Source organism: Sus scrofa, chromosome 1, assembly GCF_054392235.1.
Source record: "Sus scrofa isolate SSC_HxYL_T2T_F1_AM1 chromosome 1, Sscrofa_HxYL_maternal_Yorkshire_Landrace_v2.0, whole genome shotgun sequence".
Classification (NCBI taxonomy): domain Eukaryota; kingdom Metazoa; phylum Chordata; class Mammalia; order Artiodactyla; family Suidae; genus Sus; species Sus scrofa.
The window spans coordinates 67175088-67197657 of record NC_139383.1 but is presented as its reverse complement, the minus strand read 5'-3'; the positions used below and the strand labels follow the sequence as shown (position 1 = coordinate 67197657).

The window sequence follows — 22570 nt, the reverse complement described above, 5'->3', positions numbered from 1 at the left end:
ACTTACCACAGGCCTCACTAGGACCATGTGGCTTTCGGATTAGCTTCTGGGTAGCATTTTTTACAGTTTACAATGGAAAGAGAGCAAGAGTCCCAAAATACGTTGCTTAAAATTCTCAGGCAACAGATGGGAAGATAGCTGGAGAGCCAACAGCATTAGCCAGCTTGGTTTACAGGTGTCAATATTTACTAAGCAAAGTTTGCCAGGGTGCCTTTGGGGAAAAAGCAGAGAGAATAGTTAATCAGTAAAACAATAGCAATCAGTCCGTTGTCTGTTTTTGAGCCGAATGGTTAGAATTATAAGTTGTCTTCAGTGATAAGGAGTACTCATCAGCATCTGTCTCTCTCTTCGGCTCTTCTTTTTCATGTTTATTAGTCTTAGCTGACTTTGATCAGCTACCCCTCACATGTAGCTTGAATCCTTCTAGTTGAAGGGCTGGTGATGTTTTGAGATTGATTGTATGCGTTTTTGTAGGATGTGAACATGCTAGCAGTCTTTATAAATGCATGTATTTCAGCAACTGCAGAAATCATCATCTGCCCCCCAGGGCTGACGGATTATACTCGCTGTGTGAAGAATGGTGGCCAGATGAGGTAGTAAATATATTGGACCAAAGTCTCTTTGTGAGAATAGCTTTCTGAATAATGACATTTAAAAGTCAATGTGAGCTTTTTAATTTTGATGCTAGAATCTGATTAGTCACTTGGGTGGGTAGCATATTCTGGCAAACGATACGAGGCTGTAGAAAGACCACTGGGCTGAGAATGGGGAGGTGACACATACTGTTGTCCCAACTCTGCTGAGAGTTTGCTGTGCAATCCCCTTGTGAGCACTTCTTTATCTGTAAAAGGGTAGGTCGTGCTACATCACTAATAGCAACTATACTTCTCATAATGCCTACGTGACAGATTGGGAGTGGCTGCCTACTCATCGACTGAAAACTGAGGTAGACTCTGAGGGGTTATCCATGCTTAGTGAAAAGGATTGATTAGTAATGTCTGCCCTTGGTGTGGAAATAGAAGTGGCAGTATGAGTGTTAAATACGTATATCTCCAGATTTGACCATTTTATATATCACCTCCAGTTCTATTTTGGAGGATTGAGGCTGGAGAGATTATTTGCATAAATACTTTAAAAACTAAAGTTGTGGCATATGTTACTGTCATTAGTGGTGGGAGCAGCCACATACAGGAGTCTTGCATCAGGTATGGTCTAGAAGTTGTGGTGATCAGAAAAATCAAAGTAGCTTGCTTGCCAATATTTAACTCTATTTCCTCAAGTAGAATATTGGCACCTACATCATAGGGTCTACTGAAAAATTAAGATTCAAATCAAGGCCAAAAAAAAAAAAAAGGTTCAAATCAAGGCTGACTGTAACCAATGATAAAATATTCCTTAAATGGTGCCATAGACAATTGCTACTTAGTCTTGTTTTTTTCTCTCCATTGGAAAGGTGAATTTTGAATGTACATCTTGAGAACTTTATAAATTCAAATGAGTTTTAAATTGACTAATAGTCCTCAATGGCTGTTCAGAGTAACTAGACATAGATAACACAGGTACATCTCCAGAGAGTATTAAGTCCCAAAGAAGTGTAGCATACAGAACTTTCTAGATTTCTTTCTATTTTACTTCTACTAAGGCTGAAAAAAGCCTGGGAACCTAGGATTTTCTCCCCTCTCCTCCTCCTTATCCCTTCAATCTGTCATATCAGGAGTCTGATTCTTTGCTGTGACATGTTAATTCACATGAGTGATTTACTCAAGCATTCTCAGTGATGCAAAAAATTTCTGAAATCCCTTCTGTGATTAAAAAGTACCTAAAATCATGGAGTTCCCATCATGGCGCAGTGGTTAACGAATCCGACTAGGAACCATGAGGTTGCGGGTTCGGTCCCTGCCCTTGCTCAGTGGGTTAACGATCCGGCGTTGCTGTGAGCTGTGGTGTAGGTTGCAGACGCGGCTTGGATCCCACGTTGCTGTGTCTCTGGCGTAGGCGGGTGGCTACAGCTCCGATTCGACCCCTAGCCTGGGAACCTCCATATGCCACGGGAGCGGCCCAAGAAATAGCAAAAAGACCAAAAAAAAAAAAAAGTACCTAAAACCAGTATGAAATATAACTTGAGTTATATTATCATAATAACTTGAGCTATTCAAGGGAGTATCCTTAACATCTTTTATTTATGGAATGTCCACATGTGAGAATTTTACAAAGGGAGTTTCAGGTGTTTTGTAAAACTTTAATACTCAATTTCTGCTAAAACTCTGTTTAGTCTTATGAACTCACCAAATCATCTCACTTCTAGGTCTATAAGTTCTGGGAAACCAAGACATTATCTGAGAACATTTACATTCAGAGAAGGGAAGTTGCATCAGCAATTTACTAGTGGTTCTTTTTTTTTCCAGCTTTATTGAGGTATAATTGCCAAATAAAACTGTAAGACATTTAAAGTCTACATCTTGGTGATTTGATACACCTACATATTTTGAAATGATGTGCAGCATCCCTCATATTAATTCACACATCCATCCCTTCAAGTATTTATTTAATTAATTAATTTATTTTGGTGAGAACACATAAGTTCTACTCTCTTAGCAAATCTCAGTGATATTATACAGTATTGTCAACTATAGTTGCCATGTTTTACATTAGATCCTCAGACCCGATTCACTTTAGAGCTGGAAGTTTGTACCCTTTTATCACCCTCTCCCTGTTCCCACCAACCCCCAGCCTCTGGCAACTACTTTTCTATTCTTTGTTTTCATGAGGCTGATTTTTTTTTTTAATTTCGTATATAAGTGATACATACCATGCAATATTTGTCATTCTCTGTCTGGCATGTTATACTTAGCATAACACCTTCGAGTTTCATTCATGTAGTTGCGAAGGATAGAATCTCCTTTCTCATGGCTGAATGATATTCAAACATACATGAATATACATATTATATACATACTCTGTATATATCTCACAGCTTCTTTATCCATGTGTCCATTTGTGGACACCTAGGTTGCTTTCATATCTTGGCTATTGTGAATAATGCTGCCGTGAGTATAAGAATGCCGATACTTCGTTGCTATCCTGTTTTTATTTTCTTTGAATACATACTTAGAAGTGGAATTGCTGGATCATACAGTAGTTCTGTATTTAGTTTTTTGAGAAACCTCCGTACTGTTTTCCATAGTGGCCACACCAATTTGCATTCCCACTGACAATGCACAGGTTTTCGCTTTTCTCCACATCCTTGCCAACATTTGTTATTTGTAAGCTTTTGGGGGGCTTTTTTTTTTTTTTGTATGTGTGTCATTTTAGGGCCACACCCATGGCATATGGAAGTTACCAGGCCAGGGGTCGAATCAGAGCTACAGCTGCTGGCCTATACCACAGCTACAGCAATGCCAGATCCAAGCCGTGTCTGCACCTACACCACAGCTCACAGCAACACCAGATCCTTAACCCCCTGAGCCAGGCCAGGGATTGAATACTCATGGATGGTTCATTACTGCTGAGCCACAAGGGGGAACTTCTGTTATTTATAGACTTTTTGATGATAGCCATTCTGACAGGTGTGGGGCAGTATCTCTTGTAATTTTGCTTCGCATTACTCTGATGATTGGTGATGTTGAGCATCTTTTTATGTGCCTGTTGGCCATCTGTATAACTTCTTTGGACAAATATCTATTCAGGTTTGCTGTCATTACAGGGCAGTTTTCTCTTAGCACTCTCTTACTAAATGTGAAAGATTCTGAAGGTTTTTGGCCCAATCTGAGAAAAGATTATAGGGATTTTAATACACTGCTGTGCACATTATTTCTCAAATTAGTGTGTAATTTGTTTCAATATCTCCACTTCTTTTTTTTCTGCTCCCATAAACTTCACAGGGGATTAAATATAAAGCTAGATACCCCCTTTACATACAGTTTTCACAATCAAAACTTTGTTTCCTTCCTGGTACAGCACAGATCTTTCTCACTTCATAAAACTTCTTCACAGGACCACCCCCTTCAGTTTTCAATTTTTGCAACTCTTCCTAACATGCTTTCTTTTATTCTGTCCAATTAAAGCATTCTACATTTTTAAGTTATGTTAACTTCTTAGCACGTCATCAAATAAATCCAAATTTCTCACTCTCTTTTTCAGAGATGCCTTCCCATTACCCTAAGTAGAATTAACTCCTTCTTTCTCTGAGACCCCAGACCCTTCGTTCTCACACCTCTATTGTAAGTCTTATCATAAATGTCCTAATTATTTATAATATATAAATTTTGATTTTTCCTGTAGAATGTGAACATCTAGAAGAGTGAACATTTTTTTCTCTTTCCAACATTTCATACAGCTTGAGACATAAGTAAAGTGATGAATACATAATTGTGAAAATAATGAATAAATGGATGAAGATTTAAACTGGTTTTGTCTAACTCACTGCAATCTTCTTGTGCTGTAGATATAGTCCCACTGTTTTCTCAAAAAAGTTATATCTTGAATTACATATGGTTCACTTATATGTAATTATTCTTGTTAGAGTCCCAGGTAATAATTTTCATATTTTCAAGTTAATATTCTCCGCTTTTACCTGCACTGGGGTTAGAATTGTCAAGTCCCTGTCAATCAGGCCTTGGCTTTCTGGGGTTGAGTACAGCACCCAACATGGTCCAAGCCATTTCACACTTTTGAAACTATATCATCTTAACTAATGGCTCAAATAAGAATCAGAAAGAGGCAATGGAACCAGAACGCAAAGACATATATTGTTACCTGATTTGACTAAGACGTGTTTTCTTATAAGTATTTAAGGCATAATGTAATTGAATGCACAGATCATACTTTTAAAAAGGAATACAGAAAGACTTCATTTTATTGCAATTCACAGATACTGCAGTTTTTCAAACTGAAGGTTAATGGCAACCCTGTGTCTAGCAAGTCCATCAGTGTCATTTTTACAACAGCGCTATTTTTTGGTTTAGGTATGTACGTTATTTTTTAGATGTAACACTATTGCACACTTAATAGGCTACCGTATTGTATAAACATAACTTCTGTACGCACAGGGAAACCAAAAAAAATTGTGTGACTCAATTTATTACAATATTTGCTTGATTGCAGTGGTCTGGAATTGAATCTGCAATATTTCCAAAGTATGCCTGTATTCTTTGTTGACAGGCTTGCTTACTTCATGGGCAAAGCCTTCGGATTTCTCTGGTAAAACATTTTAGGACAAAATGCCACCCTGATATTTCTTCATAATATACTTGAGTGATTATCATCATCTGAACAATTTCCTGCAAAAAATCAATATGGACACAACATTTAGTTCCTGCTAGGAAACATAGAAATAATACAACATATTTCCCACAGGCTAATAATCTTTCAGGGAAGATGAGGTCCACATAGGAAATGATTTGGAAAACAATGCACAAGATTTGTGTTACATGAGAGAAATCCTGAGTTTAGGGAGCCCATGCTTGCACTGGTTATAAAAGAGTTGGGCTCCCTAAACTCAGGATTTCTGCCATGTAACACAATCCACTGCATGTGGAGGCATCCATGTCCTTTGCCCCATGGGACTTGGGGACAAGGAGCCTGAATGCAAGTGTAAAGATGCTCACATTGCTTTCTGTCATGAGCAATTGGTCCTTTATCTCTGATACCAGAGGCTTGTGTATTCTGTCACCATCTATGAAATTTTAGCAGGCTAACTTGTAAGCATGCAGGCAGCGTGACATCTCAGGGATTTTTCAGCTCTTGATAGTGAATAGGGATAAAACTTCATGGAAGACATAGGATTAGAGCTGTACATGAAAAATGGTTTGGTAGTGGAGGAATGGTCTTCCCAAATAGTGGACAGTGTAAAAGTGGGTTCAGATTTTTAGATTGAATCTTGTTGAAGAGGGTGATAGGATGAAAGCAATATTTTAGCAACAGTCTGTGTATTGGAAAAGAGAAAGGGAGTCTAAAATCATGGAGGTCCATTAGGAATTTTGACAGCTTCGAAGCATAAGATTATAGGGCCTAAAAGTAATAAAACTGATACAGTAAGAGAGGGAACATGAGAGAAGAATGACAAATGTAATGGGAAAGTGTAACTTCTTATTTTAGGTTAAGCCTTTCAGTGTTTAATGGTGAGATGAGCTTTAAGGTCAAATAATACTAGTAGTGTGATCTGGAGCTAGTTTTTTAACCTCTCTGGATCTTAGTTTTTGGCATAAACAACATCTATCCCACATTGCTTTTGTAAGGATTAAAAGAAATGATGTCAGCGAAAGTGACAAGTCTTCATCTGTAACAGTTTTAATCAGATAATAATCATCCAAATGAGGCATAGGGTAGAAAATAGTGCATTTTGGCAATAGATGCTGATTTAAAGCTGGATGCTCTTATTTCCTCATTTCTAGAGAAGGGATTTGAATATTTCAGCTGTGAAAAATTAAGAACATAATTAAATACACACACACACACACACACACACACACACACACACACATTTGTCTTCTTGGAGTGGCATCCATGGCATGTGGAGGTTCCCAGGCTAGGGGTCTAATTGGAGCTACAGCTGCCAGCCTATGCCACAGCCACAGCAATGCCAGATGTAAGCCACGTCTGCTACCTACACCACAGCTCACAGCAATGCCGGATCCTTAGCCCACTGAGCGAGGCCAGGGATCGAACCTGCAAACTCATGGTTCCTAGTCAGATTTGTTTCTGCTGTCCACGATGGGAACCCAGAACATAATTATATTTTGAAATATGTTATTAGCAACTGTATAATCAACTCATATGTAGTGAGAAAAAACATCTCATTGGAGTTTCCATCGTGGCTCAGTGGTAACAAATCTGACTAGTATCCATGAGAATGTAGGTTCCATTCCTGGCCCTTCTCAGTGGGTTAAGGATCTGGTGTTGCTGTGGCTGTGGTGTAGGCCATCAGCTGCAACTCTGATTTGACTCATAGCCTGGAAACTTCCATATGCCACAGGTGCAGGGCACTCCCCCCCCCCAAAAAAAAAAACCAGTCTTGTTATTAGGGGAGGAGGGGACATGACAAATAATCCCTTTGGAAGACCCGGACTAAAATTACCTCTTGTGAGTCATAAAGAATGGGGCAGGTAGTGAAGAGGAGCACACCCACCCTGAGTCACAGCAGCCAAGTGGAACTGGAGCAAAAATGTCCTGTTGACACACCCTGGGTTGTTCTGAGAGGTCCTGCCTTAGTAGGTGAGGGCCTGGGTCATAGGTCCTAGAGCTCCCCATCCTGGCAGCATGTTCCCAACTCGGTAATCCACCTTCAGTCCCTGAAGCTCCACTGGAATAGACCCCACCATCCAGTCTCCACCACCAATGTCCCCTCTGCCAGGCTTCACTATGTCCCTTGGTTCAGTCAGTACAAAGGGCTCTGGAAAGCTAAAAATGCACTGTGTTCAGTTTTAAAGGGAAACTATCTCGCGTGTGTGTGTGTGTGTCTGTTGAATTTCTTTTTCTACCAATTATTTCTTAAATAGCTTTTTTTGGGGGGAGGTTGGATTCAGGATCCAATCAATAGTCACTTGTTCCTTTAGTCATTATATCTCTTTTTCTTCTTCAATCTAGAACAGTTTCCTAGTCTTTGGGGGAGGATAGAGGTAGAGGGAGTTTTTCTGTTGTGGACATTTTTTTTTAGAATCTGGACAGTTTTTTTTTTTTCCAAAATGTCCCTCCATTTGTCCAGCTTGAATGTTTCTTTGGGATTAATTTAGGTTAAATATGCTTGGCAAGAATATCACATAGATGATGTTGTATATTCCTTATTGAATCACAGTGATAGTACATGGTGCCAGTTTTTGCTGATAGTGCTGCTACACTTGGTAATCTAGTAAGTTAGTGTCTCTCAGCTCAGTTTCTCTACACTGCTCCCAACAAGCTTTCATCCAATAATTCTAGCACCCAAGGATGATCCTAACTCAACAAGTTTTTTTTGTAGTGCTAGTAAAATGATGACTATCATTCCTTCTACGTTTATTAGTTGGCTTAAAAAATTTTTTTTATAAAGCTTTTCCTTTTCTCCATCCCTCTCTTTAAAAAAAGGTTTAAAGTATCATTTGGACTCACAGACTTTTAAAAAACATTTGATGTGTTATTCCCTATTTCTGTCATTCTTCATTTTGATGCTCAGATGTAACTGTTTATTTCCAAACTGTCTCCATTAGACCGTAAGCCTTTAAAATATGAGTCATAGAGTCATGCCTTGTGGATATTTTCCATTGCCTAACACACATAGGGAACCCTATACATTTTTATCAACTGAATGAATGACTATAACCACCAAATAATCTATCAGATTGGTTCACAGTCTTTAGCAATTAAAGCAATGAGATACTATTTATTATTTCTCAATTTGACAAATAGTGAAACATGTTAAAACTCATTTTTTATATGAATGCATTTTGGGATTTTAAAAGGACATTCCTCATATGCTACTGGAGGATAATTTACTAATGTGTATTAAAAGTCCTTAAGAAATAATGGCTAAGATGAAAATGATTAGAGCTAAAATCCACCACCAAGTTTATAAGGCATAGATAAAACATAGATTTCCTTAGACTCAAAAATTCTACTTCTAGTAATGTCAGAGATGCAGTTTTGAGACCTTAAACCAGTGTGTTATGCAGCAATCCACTTTTTAGAGCTGTTCAGCAGCTGCCCCACCCATTGATCAGTGGAATTCACTGCCATGTGGAAGTGGGGTAGGGGGCTGCCAAAAACAAGGAAATCATTGCTTGACTTTAAATTTCAAAACAGAGATTATTGAATCCACAGTGAATTAATAGCCTAAAAGCAAGTACTTTTGATTTTTCAAAAGCCAGACTTTAATGAGAAACGGGGAAAGTTTGTACATTTCAATGAGTCAGAACTTAAAGGACTGACCACAGAATGGATGATAAAGCAAGGAAAAATCTAGAATATTATGTAAGCCTTTCCTGGGGCTACAGAGGAGAAGCCAGAGAGGAAGGGCAACAAGGCAGGGAGTCAAAGGCAAATGTTCAGTGTCTCCATCCTCCTCGTTTGAACATCACAGAAAGGGAGGGTTTGAATGGGAAGCCAAAGCCTGTGCTCTGTTTTTCATTTGCCTCCCTTTCAGAAGACTTGCAGAGTGCCCTGTGCCAGTGGAAGAATAGAAATGGCAACAGGACTAGCTTAAAATAGAGAGGGGTTGGGCCTCCGTGGGCCATACATAGCTGGCAATGAGCCAGAGGTCGTCACAGGCTAAGGGAAGACTCCTGTGCACAACAGAGAATTAAAGTGGTGCATCTTCCAAGGAGCCACGGTGGTGGTGGGCAAAGGGGCGACCCGAAGGTGGATGCAGAAGGTGGGCACCTGCGTGCTGAGGGTGGGCCGTGGACAAGCCCCCAGACCTGTCGCTGGGCAGAACTGTCGCTGGGAATGACCAGAGAACAGAGGAAGGGTTGTATCAGCTGCAGTCTCCATGCATGTGGCTATTCCTAGTCACAAGCTACCCTTGCACCCAGGCGGCCTCTTGGGGAGGGGGAGAGGAAGTCTAAAATGTTCAAGAGAAGAGCTAGAGTTGTCCCTCAGTATCCATGGTGTTTTGGTTCCAGAACCCCATGGATGCCAAAATCCTCAGATGCTCAAGTCCCTTATACAAAATGGCATAATTCAATGAGGGCAGTCAGTCCTCCACATCCATGACTGGAAATAGGGATACCAAGGGCAGACTGTGTTGCCTAGATAGGCTGCTTCAATTTTGTTTTGTTTTGTTGTTTTGTTTTTTAGGTTTTTTTGTTTGTTTGTTTGTTTGTTTGTTTGTCTTTCCTAGGGCCGCACCCACGCCATATAGGGGTTCCCAGGCCAGGGGTCTCATCAGAGCTGTAGCCGCCAGCCTACACCACAGCCACAGCCACAGCCGCAGCCGCAGCCGCAGCCACAGCAAGAGCAACACCGGATCCAAGCCGCTTCTGTGACCTACACCACAGCTCCCCTGGCAACGCTAGATCATTAACCCACTGAGCAAGGCCAAGGATGGAACCCTCAACCCCATGGTTCCTAGTCGGATTCGTTAACCACTGAGCCACGACGGGAACTCCAGGCTTCAATTTTAAATTGCGTATGTTTATGCTTAAAAGGATTGAGTCAAACTAGTGACTAGGTTATTATTTTCAATTAGCTAAGTTAAGGTTTTTCAACTATTGAGTGGGAATACAGATTACTCAGCAAGATCATAGCAATTCTAGGTTAAGTAAGAATAAGAAAACTTATAAGGAGTAAGAGATAAGAAAGCTCATTTTTTTACACATCAGCAGTAGTAAGGCAATTTCCAACCTCTGAGGTGGCTTGGATTCTTGGATTTGATCCTTGGCACAGGAACTTCCATATGCCATGAGTGTGGCATGCATATATATATATATATATATATATATATATATATGTCAAGTTTCACATTCATTCTTTACCAAAAACATATACAATTATTAGATTCTAAGTGGTGAGTCACAAAACACTTAACAGCCATATTCTTTGTCTTGGAAAGACTCAATTGGCTTGTGCATTTGATACCCTGTATTTGTTTCTTTGTCCAGGATCACTTACGGGCCCAACTATAAGATGTCCTTCCCATTTGTAAACCTGTCAGAGGGTGATTACGTTTGGGGGTTGGTTATGCCAATTTACCATGATGCCAATTTACCAATTTACCATGATGTCCCATACTTAGTGGTTAATATTTCCTACTTTGTTTCATGTAGTTTAAAGGAAAGATGAACTCTATTTTTTTTTTTACTATATATCTGTTTTAAGAAAGTCTTATTGCTATGGTCCAAGACTACAGCAAGGTGTGAGTGTAGTTCTGAGTTTTTTTAGGGTTGTGGGTCAGTCATACCAACTGTCTGCATTTAGCTGTTAAGTTCCTGTTCCACATCCCACCCATCAAATTATAAATGAATGGATGATATGTAGCAGGCCAGTAAGCCATACCTAGGTCTGTGCTCAGTCCTTGACAAGGTATACTCTCTCCTTTGGAGTGCTGTGCACGATTTGAGAGTTCAGTAGTGAAACAAACGTGTTCAACACGTTATTGAATGGCTTTTGCCTTTGTTGCTTTGTTTTTTGTTTTGTGTTAAAGTAGATCTGTGTTTTGTTTTTGTGTTAAAGTAGATGTGTGTTTAACTTTTGTTTACTCTTTACAATTATGATTTCACCTGGGCTTTTTGGTAATAGCCACTTTAACAGGTATGGGTAATATTTCATTGTGGTTTTGATTTTCATTTCCCTGATGATTAGTGATTGTTGAGCATTGTTTCTGTGGTACTGGCAAGCTTAGAAAATATTCCAAGTTTCACAAATTATTACTATTGTTATGCCACCTCTTAATTTTAACCTCCAGGTTGGCATATTCTGGCAAACTCCATTGTGTATTTTCAGAAGAAACTTCCCCCCGCCACCTGCTTCTGAGTATAAACTACCCTTCAGTTGCCACAGCTCGTTCTGCTTTTTGTAAATTTAATACTCCATTTAAAAATTATATATTTTCCATTCTCTCATCATTTGAAAACATTTCAAAAATAAATCGGCTGTTTTTACGGGTGTGACTGCTCCCCCTTTTGTGTCCCTAAAAGAATTACAGCTAGACAGTAAAAATAATATTGTGTATGCTTCTCATTTTTACAAAAATTTTCTTTGAACTTATAATTAGAAGATTTTCAAAGTCTATAAATGACAGAGTTTTCTTTTGTCCCTACTAATGTCTAATTGGAGGATTAAATGTATTTGGATGATATGACTCAAGTCTTTCTATTTGGGAATAATAAAGTTAATCATAAATGAATAGCGGGGGTGAACATAGTGGTGCATGTATCTTTTCAAATTAGTGTTCTTGTCCTCTTTGGAAAAATACCCCGAAGTGGGATTTCTGGAAAAGATTGTAAGTAGTTCTATTTTTAGTTTTTTGATGGACCTCCATACTGTTTTCAATAGTGGCTGCACCAAGTCACATTCCCACCAACAGAGCATAAGGTTCCCTTTCTCCACATCCTTAGCAAAACTTGTTATTTCTTGTCTTTTTGATAATAGACAATTTAACAGGTGTGGGGTAATATTTCATTGTGGTTTTGATTTTCATTTCCCTGATGATTAGTGATGTTGAGCATCTTTTCATGTGCTTGTTGGCCATCTGTATGTCTTCTTTGGAAAAACATGTCAATTCAGATCCCCTGCCTATTTTTTAGTCAGATTGTTTGGTTATTGAGTGTATGAGTTCTTTGTATAATCCCTTTCATATATATGATTGACAAATATCTGCTTCCATTTAGTATGTTGTCTTTTTATTTTGTTGATAGTCTCCTTTGCTGTGAAGAAGTGTTTTATTCTGATGCAGCCCCGTTTCTTTATTTTTGCTTTTGTTGCCATTGTTTTTGGAGTTGGAGTCCAAAACAACATTGCTAAGACCAATGTCAGGGAGCATATTAGTATATTTTTTTCTAGGGGTTTAGTAGTTTCTGGCTTTACATTCAAGTCTTTAATCTTGACTTAATTTTTATATGTGGTGTAAGATATATGGCCCAGTTTTATTCTTTGCATGGTGTTCAGTTTTCCTAATACCACTTACTGAAGACTTTCCTTTTCCAAGGTATATTCTTGCCTCCTCTGTCCTAAATTAGTTGACCATGTTTGTGCAGGGTTTAATTCTGGACTCTCTATTCTATTCCATTGAACTATGTTTCTGTTTTTATGCCAGTACTGTACTGTTCTGATGACTGTAGCTATATATTCTTCCTGTAGATCAGGAAGAATGATGGCTCCAGCTCTGTCTTTTCTCAAGATTGCTTTGGCTATTGAGCATCTTTTGTGGTTTCATACAAATTTTAGAATTGTTTATTCTATTTCTGTAAAAAATGCCATTGGAATTTTGATAGGCATTGATTGCTTTAGGTAGTAATTTTAACATTATTAATTCTTCCAAACCATGAATGTGCAATATCTTTCCATTTATTTGTGTCTTCTTCAGTTGAAAAGAAATAGTACTTAAACAGAAAGAGCCTCGTTTCCAAAACCACTCTCCATCTAGGGACTCTTAGTTGCTGTAGCAATGTACCATCCAAAATAACAGTTTATAAGAGTACGTGGAATAATGATTGGAGACATATCAATAAAATTTCCAATGTTGTGAGTTTAATTCATACTGAGAAAGCATCCAGAATGTTTCAAATGGTTTATGTTGGGAGGGAGAAAAAGGAGACCTGGGCTTCTGAGAGGTGCTGATGACAAGTCATGGGCTCTCCATACTGGCTGACTGTTCCCATTCAGTGAGTCACTTCATTTGCATAGATGACTCTTGCTGCCAAAGGCTGCCCTTCTGGGAGGGCTGTGACTGTGGGAACCGATGTGTGAGCTTTGCTTTCACACCTTTCGTAGGCAGAGACTCAGTGGCAGCTGCTATGTGCAATCTAACACTGGCTGTGACTGCCTTTCTTAGACTCCATCTCGGTAGTATCTTGGGTCCTAAAAACCTTGTAGAGAAGAAAATTTTTCAGCAATTGTTATTCATGCTTTTACATGTCAGGTGACATGTCAGTGTATAGAGTTTCTACCTTGTTGTGGGGTCCTCATGTCACATTACATATCAGTGATTGGGTGGCCTTCAATCAGCCATACTTACTATGCTATCTGAGTGTTACTGCTTCCAAAATAAGGGAAGAATTTTTTGCAGTTTCATGATTAATTTTTTTTTTCGCTATAATCAAAAAGAATGAAACTCAGATCTGTTTCATGATGTGTATGCTTCAATTTGTTTGGGGAGAATACACAAAAATAGTGATAGTCCTGAAACCCAAGTTCTCCTTAATGCCTTTCTTCATTTTGTGCTTAAGGTTTTACATTTTCAGAAGGTCTTTTCTTCATGACATCTCTATCAGAGCATCTTTATACAAATGGATAGATAGATCCATGAAAATGAATTCAAAACACAGTAAAATGTGGTCAATGCTATAACCTATTCATGATTGAGAAGCGATGGAGAAGGTGATGAGGAAAAAGAGTGAGTGTGTAAGATTGTATAACAGCCAGAATATCTGTTTCCTCTGACACCTTGTACTGTTAAGAGACAACATACTTCTAGAGTGGTCTTTCCTTTTACTCAGAATAAATTTTGCATTGCAGTAATAACCTCTGTTGAAACCATCTTCCCTCCTCTTGTACTTTTGTCTTAAGAGAGGGATATGGTCTATTGTTACAGGAGGAGGAAAGGAAGAGCTACCGATGCATGGGTGTCCCCCACCATCTCCCATAAAAAGCATCTTAAAGAAAACCCTAAGGACAGCCCCTAAACTGTGTTCTACTCAAGGGAAAGGAGACAATACTAATCTGGGAGAGGCATGGGTCAAGGAGCTTGAAATCAAATGAAGCCTTTCCATCTGCTGCAAAATGGTCTTCCTTTTGTGTGGGTATGTTTTTCCTTCCCTTCACTTTGGTGTCACACTCTAGGGACTGCTGGGTCATTATCACCTTCATCATCATTGCAAGACACACAAGACTTCACAGATCCCTTGATCTTTATACCTTGTCCCCATGGGAGGATATGGTTTTCTTCCTTTCAGTCATTGGCCAGCTCTCCTCCCCATGTAATAAATAAGGTCACCGGGCTGGTCAGCAGCTGCCCTCCCCCTCTTTGTCACAACTAGTTGGGTTCTTTTTTCTGCCCCATTTGGCTTGAGACCTTCACTCACCCCTCACTTCCTTTCTTATCCCAGTTCACTACTTCAAAATTCCCTTGGCCAATATTGAAATTCTCCTCCCCACCCCACCCCCAATACTGCCATGTTTTATTTCTCCACCATAAAACATAGAGAAAAATAAGAGATTTTAAAATTACATTTGCTAAAGATGGTGAGAGTAAAAGTATTTTTCAGAAGAAGGAAAATACTTTCAAACTTTATTCCTTTTACCACCATCTATCAATTTTCTAGTGATTTTTAATAAACACGAAGGCTTAAAATTTTAAAGCAATAACCAATTAATTATGTCTTGCATCTGGAAATGGGAACGTTTAGTTTAATTACCAGATGCCCCATGCAGATCAGCAGAGTTATTGCTTGTGATGGCGAATTATCAAATTTACCAGCTCATAAATTTGTATTTTTATCCAGATATAACCCTCCAGATTTCTTCTTTAGAAATGTGATAGCTTATAACTTGCTATGTGTTTATATATACATACCTAATAATCATATAGTTTTTTCTCTTCTTTAATGTAGGAACAGAGTATTAACCAAATAACTTTTAAAATAACTTTTTTCTCATTTTGTAATCTCACTCATCCCTACCTTTTCCTTAAATTTAACTTGCCGTTTTAACTCTTGGTCTCTCAGAAGTATTTTCACTGATTTACATATATATTTATATTTATATAGATATAAATATAGACATAAAATTGCAAAATTCTCTGCTTGGAAACCAGTCAACACGGCAAGATGCTCCAGCATCTGTATTTGTGGGGAAACGGCTGGTCTGAAGGAGGCAGGTACTTGATGTTCTTTGCAGCCTGTTTCTCATGCTTTCTCAAGTATAATCCTCTTGTAGCTGCTCTTTCTTGTCACCTAGGACTCACTCAGGCATTCTCTGCTCATGGAGGCCTTCCTTCTGCACTCACTTCAAGGACTCTCTGGCCCCCTGCCCTCATAAGCTGTTTTGGTATCATTCTGATTCAATTTCTTCATGATCTCAGTTTCCTTCTGAAGGTATCTTCCTGTTGTTCAATTACCTATTTATTTTGACGGGTCCCAACTATAGTGTAAGCTCTGCTTAATTGTCTCATTTGTTACTACTATATCCTCAATACTTACAATGGTGCCCAGGCTTGAGGGGACGCTCAGAAAAGAAATCCTGAATGAATATATGTTAGTAAGTTGCTGTTATGGCCAAGGTCACAGAGAAAAGATACAGAACTGGTACAAAATGGGAGGGGAAGGGGCCTCTCCCAGGCAAATGACACTAGAATATTCTTTACAAGACATTACTTCGTACCACAAAGGTGAAAGAGTTTCCATCTGCAGTTGCTGCTTTAAAGGAAAATGGGAGACTTTTAAAATTGTTATACTTGAAAGATGTAGAGAGAAATCACTTAAAAAATATAATTACAAATTACAAAGAAGAGAAGGAGAAAACAAAGGGAAGGAAGATGGTATTGCTGAAATGGTTATAAAGAGTTAAAAGTTGTATTTTAAGGAGACTTTAAATGATTTCTTTAGCAAAGATTGTTTTTTTGAAGTTCCTGTTGTGGCTCAGTGGTAATCAACCCAACTAGTGTCCATGAGGGTGTGGGTTGGATCCCTGGCCCCACCCTTTGGATTAAGGATCTGGCGTTACCTTGAGCTGTGGTCGTGAGCTGTGGGGTAGATCTGGCATTGCTGCCACTGTGGTGATTTGACCCCTAGCCTGGGAACTTCCATATGCCACAGGTGTGGCCCTAAAAAGACAAAAGAAAAATTGTTTTTAATCCTTTGAACTGGAGGAAATTTCATGTTGAAGTAGATCCTCGCAAAACATATTTAAACCCTGCATGTAGAAGGAACTTTCTTTTTGTCAAGTCTGCATAACTCTTTGGAGGGCTAGAGGACACCTTCCACTTGGGTGGGAAAGGTCATCGCTCCCCTTCCCTGCTGCTTTCTTGGTAGCCTGCCCTCTTCTCCAGCCAGCAGATGATCACTGTGAGCAGGGAACCAGCAATTGGAGGAAGAAAACAAGCCCCGAGCTGCACCTGCTCCGAGCATAATGGAAGTAGGCGAAGGCTGGGCGCCACTGTGAAGGAATGCTAGAAACAAGAGGCAGCTGGCAGGAGACAACATCTTGTTTTTATTTCTGTTTTTAAAGGTGTTTTTTTTTTTTTTTAATTTTTTCTTTTTTTTAAGAGCCGCACCTGCGGCATAGGCACATGGAGTTTCCCAGGGTAGGGGTCTAAATGGAGCTGCCACTGCCGCTGCCAGCCAACGCCACAGCCGCAGCAATGTCAGAGCCAAGCTGTGTCTGCCACCTACACCACAGCTCATGGCAACACCGGATCCTTAACCCCCTGAGTGAGGCCAGGGATCAAACCCACATCCTCATAGTTCCTAGTCGGATTCATTTCTTCTGAGCCACAATGGGAACTCTTTAACTTTTTATTTGAGGGTAATACTTTTGGAGGAAGTACTCACATCTTAAGTGTATAAGAAGATGAACTTTTACTACCTGAGCACCTCTGTGAAACTTGTACCCAGATCAGAAACCAGAGCATGACCAGCCCCATCTCCTGTGGCAGCTTCCTCTCATTAACCCTCCTCACTGCGAATAACCATTCCGTGTTGCTTGTTTCTGTACTTTATATAAATGGAACTATACACGACATGTTATTTTGCATATGGCTCCTTTCGTTCTTCATCGTGTTCATGAAATTCATCCACATTTATCCTATGCTGTGGCTGTCTATTCTTGCCGCTGTGCGGTGTTCATTGACAAGTACAACGCTATCTATCCATTCTGCTGCTGAGAGGTGGTTGAGTAGCTTCCTTTTTTGGAGGAGGGGATGAGGGTTATTTTGAATGGTCTGTTATGAACATTCTAGAACATCTCTTCTGGCGAAAGTAGACACCCACACTCCTGTTGGATATAAAGCTGGGGGTAGAGTTTCTGAGTCATAGGATATGTGTATGTTTGGATGTAGCAGATAAGCCAGTTTCCAGAGCCGTCACATGCACTCATACTCACACCAGCAATATAATAGAGCTCCAAATGTTCTACTTCCTCGCCAGTGTTTGGCATTTTCTGTCTTTTTCCATTCTGATGGATATATATTGAATGTGGTTTCATTTCTATTTCCTTGAGATTACCTTGTGTTTAATTGCTCTGGTCACAAGGTTTTGATACCATGTCTGATGCTGAAGCCTGGCGTAAGCCCCCAGGGGATTACATACAGAATGAGACAAGAGATGAAATTCATTCCAAGCGAATAGAAAGGTTAAAGGTTCTTGGACGCAGAACCAAAGAGAAAAAAATAAAAGAGAGCAGCAAGGTTACTTTTGAATCAACTTTATTTTTCCCCAGCAATTCATCAGACAAGGTAGAATCCATCTTTTCAAACAGAATAACTCCTCTTCTGTTCAAGAAAACAGTAGCTTCTTTTTAAATCTATAGTCTTTAATAGAGAATAGGAAATGGCTACATAATACTTGACTATGAAATTCAAAACCATGGTTAGATGATGGACAGATCTGTAACAGATCTGGTCTTTATCTGCCTGGGGTGCTCATTCTAAAAAACAGTGAGGGGTTCTCTGGTGGCCTAGTGGAAAAGGATTCCACATTGTCAATGCTGTGACTCCGGTTCTGTTGCAGACCTGGGAACTTCCGTGGGCACAGCTAAATAAATAAATAAGCAAATGACAAACCCAGAAACTTCCGAAGTCGAATAAGCCTCAAAAGTTACAGGTTTCATAAACATCTCCAGGAATACTGTTTTTGCAAGGGAAGCAGATATGTCTGGGAGGGGGGTGGGGGAGGTATGCTCATTTCTGCTTATCCTTGTCTACTTTTCTCTTTTGCTAATGGATCTGGACTCAGGTAAGTAAACCAGATGGAAATATAGAACACTGCAGCAGAAATCCTGGGGCAGCCCAAAGAGTCATGGCATTTAGTTTCTTGTCCTTGGAGATCCTGTGCCTTTATAACTCTCCAGCCTCAGAAAGCATAGGTCCATTAAAAAAAAAAAAAATCTCTTCACTTAAAAAAAATCTATTAAAGAATTCTAATTATGTAAGATTTTTCCATGGAAGAAGCTAGGCAAAACATACACAGGACCTCTCTCTTTTTTCAACTTCTAAAAAATCTGATACTATTTTAAATACCTGTCTTCTAACACAGAGAATCAATGCACAAAAATAAATTTCTTTGAATTGCAAACAGATATAAACATTTTCTGCAGTTTTAATTGTAATCACATGTATTCCTCTAGGTTAAACATAGCAGAGAAACTCCTGTCCAGCGTGTCTATTAAAAGAGTTTTACTCTAGCTGGAAGCACTGGCCTACTAAGCAGTGGTAATGAAGCCTGGTATCCCAAGTACTCTGCTTAGATGATGGATATATGATAGTAATTTTCACTGCTTTATTTCTCCAACATGAAATTGCCACTTAGCCTTCATAAAGATTCTAATGAAAAAAATTAAGAACATAATCAAATAGTCTGCAAACAAACCAGCAAACTAGGTGGATATAATGGCCTGTGGCAGGTCAGCTTTGTTAGCCTCACATAAGAAAGACAAATAAATAGAATTATTTCTAAACTCCCAGGGGACTTGGATTGACTAGGAAAATGTAACCAAATTATTCATCTACCCCCCCTTAGCTTCTAAATTATTCTCAATTTTAGTTCTTCAGATCTAACTTTTTAAGGTAAATGACCAGATTTTTTAAATGGGAAAATGGAAAGCAATTAAATGCTGAACAATTTTAATTGAAGAATTAAAATTGAGAATGAAATGATAAAAATTATGCATTTGGACTTCACTCTGACCACTACGCAAAGGAGTTTTCTTATTAAGAGCTGGGGAAGGAAACCAAACTTTTTAAGAAATTAATTGTGTTTTACTTATTTTCGACACATTAAGTTTTTCTTCAGGAAAAGTCTTCTGTGAGAGTTTCTTTGTAGAACTTGCTTTCTTTCTGGAGACTCTCACAAATCTCTCTTTTTTTTTTTTTTTTTTCAACAGATCCTTGTCTTTAGTGAGGAAAGGCAAAAGGTAAACAAACAAAAAAAATGAGTGATTAAGTAAATGCTAAGCTGCAGATAAGCACCTCATTAAAAAACGACAAATATGCTACACATCAGAATGAGTTAGTGGAAATGTTATGCATATTGTAAAACATATGTGAATTTATCCATACGGTTAAATAGAGTGGCAGAAAGCTACGTAGTCCCACCAGGTAAATAATACATGTGAAGTTGGATAATGCAAACAAATTATAAATATGCATAAAACATAACCAACTAAATACATATTTACTTAAGAGGTCCCATAGAAATTTCTACTAGACTATTCACTAATATTCATGTAATATTAGTATGGAACATATTAAAGGGCATTTGGTCACACATACCAAACATGCAAAGACTATGAATGAGTGTTATATATCAGCTATGTTAGCTTTTCACAAAGGAATGTAAGTCCCCAAGAGACATAATTAGACATTGCAGTGGAAGGAGATGACCAGAGCATGATCTTACTGAGGAACTGGTATTTGTGACAATATGGTAAAGTTATGAACACCTCTCAGAGCCAAATAATTAGAACTTCAATTAATATAGCAACCTGAAAGCTACTGATTGAAGCACATCATATTTAGGTAAGGCTGAAAGAATCACAGTGTACACATGATGTCTCTGTCATTAGAGGAAACTTGCTTTTGTTTCTTTGGAATGCTGCATCTGTGATAGAATTTTAAACTGATTCACTCACTCATTCATTCATTCCTTCATTCACTCACTGTGTATTCATTTAGCCAACAGCAGCGAGCAAAATGACAGAAACCCCTACACAGCGGAGGACAGGAGACAAATGGATAGTAAGACCTGCAATATGGTATGTAGATGGAGAAAAATAAAGCAGGAGGGCAGGTGGAAAGGGGATGGTTTGCGATTAAAATAAGGGCATCAAGGAAGTTAACATCTGGAGATAAACAGAGAGGGAATGAGCCTTGCAGTTATCTTGGGGAGTGATGTTCTGGGCAGAGGGAACAGCAAGTGCAAAGTCTTTGAGATGGGAGCACACTTGAGGCAGTTGAGGAATGGCCATGAGGCCAGAGACATAGACCAGGAGGTCACCGTGGCGACACTGGGCTGCGCTGCGGGCCAAGGGAAAGGTCCAGCTCTCGCTCTGAGATGAGGGCACATGTTCTCCTCCTGGAAAGTCGCTGGGGGCAGGGGGAGGTCAAGCTAGCTGGAAGGAAGAACAGGTGTGGGGGGCAGCAGAGAACACGGCTGGTTAATCTCTTTTTCGTCTGCTTGAAAGTTTATGGATTATCCCCGAACCTGCTTTCAGACAATATGAGCGGAAACAACAGACCAGGAGTCCTGTGAGTTGTTTCCAGCCAGCACTGCTCCCCTACCCCCCCCCCCCTTTTTCCTCCTTTATCTTTCTACAGTAGAATATCATGGGCAGGTGGACTCCATCTCTTTCCTCTTGTGACTTCTTAATTTTGGCCTCCCCCTACACACAGACATTAAGACAGCAGGCAAAGGTGTCACATTTCTCCACCCAGACACGCCCAGCAGATTTTATTTTGATGAAAGAGAATTTAAAAGATAGTCTCTGGTTTGTTCAATTGACTTGCTGTGAACTTTCACTCCCTCTGCTGGTTGTGAGGAATGTGAAAAACCACAATTCTTAACGTTGTCCTGCTAGGAGGGGCCGGAGCAACCTGCCAGACTCAGGTTTCAGGGTTTCCCCTCTAAGTCAGAGGAGCAAAACAGTCAAGCAGGGACCAGCCCCCAGCAGAGGACCTGAGGGAAAGTTTCCTCCTCAGTCCCGCCCGTGATGAGGCTGTCTAATCAGCCCTCCAGCCCCAGGATATACAGATGTGGAGGCTGAGCTCCAGACACTCAGGCCCTGCTTGGCTCCAGGGCCACAGGTAACTTAGGGCAGAAGCAGCGCTTGGAGAAGGGCTCTGAGGGCTGGTCAGAAACATGACACTTCTTCGTGGAGAGTGAGATCGTGCTGTTATTTAAGCACCCCTTTCTTGGGAGCTGATTGTTATCTCAGACTAAGAGCGGGTGGAAGGGGGATTCCCTCCAGTCCGTCAGAGACAGAAAATACTCATTTTGGAGTTCCTCTTGTGGTGCAGAGAAACGAATCTGACTAGTATCCGTGGGAGTGCATGTTCAATCTCTGACCTCGCTCAGTGAGTCGGGGATCCAGCGTTTCCATGAGCTGTGGTGTAGGTTGCAGATGCAGCTCTGATCCAGAATTGCTGTGGCTGTGGTATAGGCCAGCAGCTGTGGCTCCAATTCCACCCTTAGCCTGGTAACTCCCATATGCTGTGGGTGCTGCCCTGAAAAAGCAAAAACAAAACAAAACAAAACACCTCATCTCTTAGTACGATAGTAGGGCAGTAACATTCCAGACTAAAGTCCTTTCAGTTATTCTCAGAACTCATTAAATGACTACCCTGATGGAATCTGCTGCCATTAAAAATAAACACTGAATCCTACAGCCTTTCTGGGGCTGTAATGCCTTCCTTCTGTAAGACCATTAGAGAGATCACCACCAGCAAAGTCCTCACATGTGCCTGGTGTGACCTGTCATCTAGTGCCAAGTTAAATCAAAGAAGCTTGAAGATGGTTTGGGAAGAAATTAACTTGTATACTTATTACTTTCATAGGTCAAATCTCCTACTCCCCCACAGCCAATGGCTAACACCCAAAATAAAAGCAGATTGACTTTACATGCGCCCCATTTCCTGGGAAAGCCAACTAACGTAAGATGTACGTTGGTCGGGGTGTTTGCACCCTGGCTCATCTTTGCAGGTGGCATAGAGCTAGAGGGGCTGCATCTCCATCCT

The 22570-nt window shown here is 39.8% G+C and overlaps 1 protein-coding gene across 5 annotated transcripts in view; it reads left to right on the top strand.

Moving 5' to 3' along the window:
- The window catches only part of LOC146406133 (uncharacterized), a 196805-nt gene that overhangs the window by 150684 nt on the left and 23551 nt on the right, over positions 1-22570 (top strand). Inside the window, exon 1 of one of the 5 annotated variants that reach the window (XM_084961327.1) lies at positions 9218-9340. The exons of the other annotated variants lie outside the window; for them this stretch is intronic. The gene's annotated coding sequence lies outside the window, so the exon portion shown is untranslated. Of the gene's footprint in view, positions 1-9217; positions 9341-22570 lie in introns of those variants that run through there. 5 annotated transcript variants of the gene reach the window in all.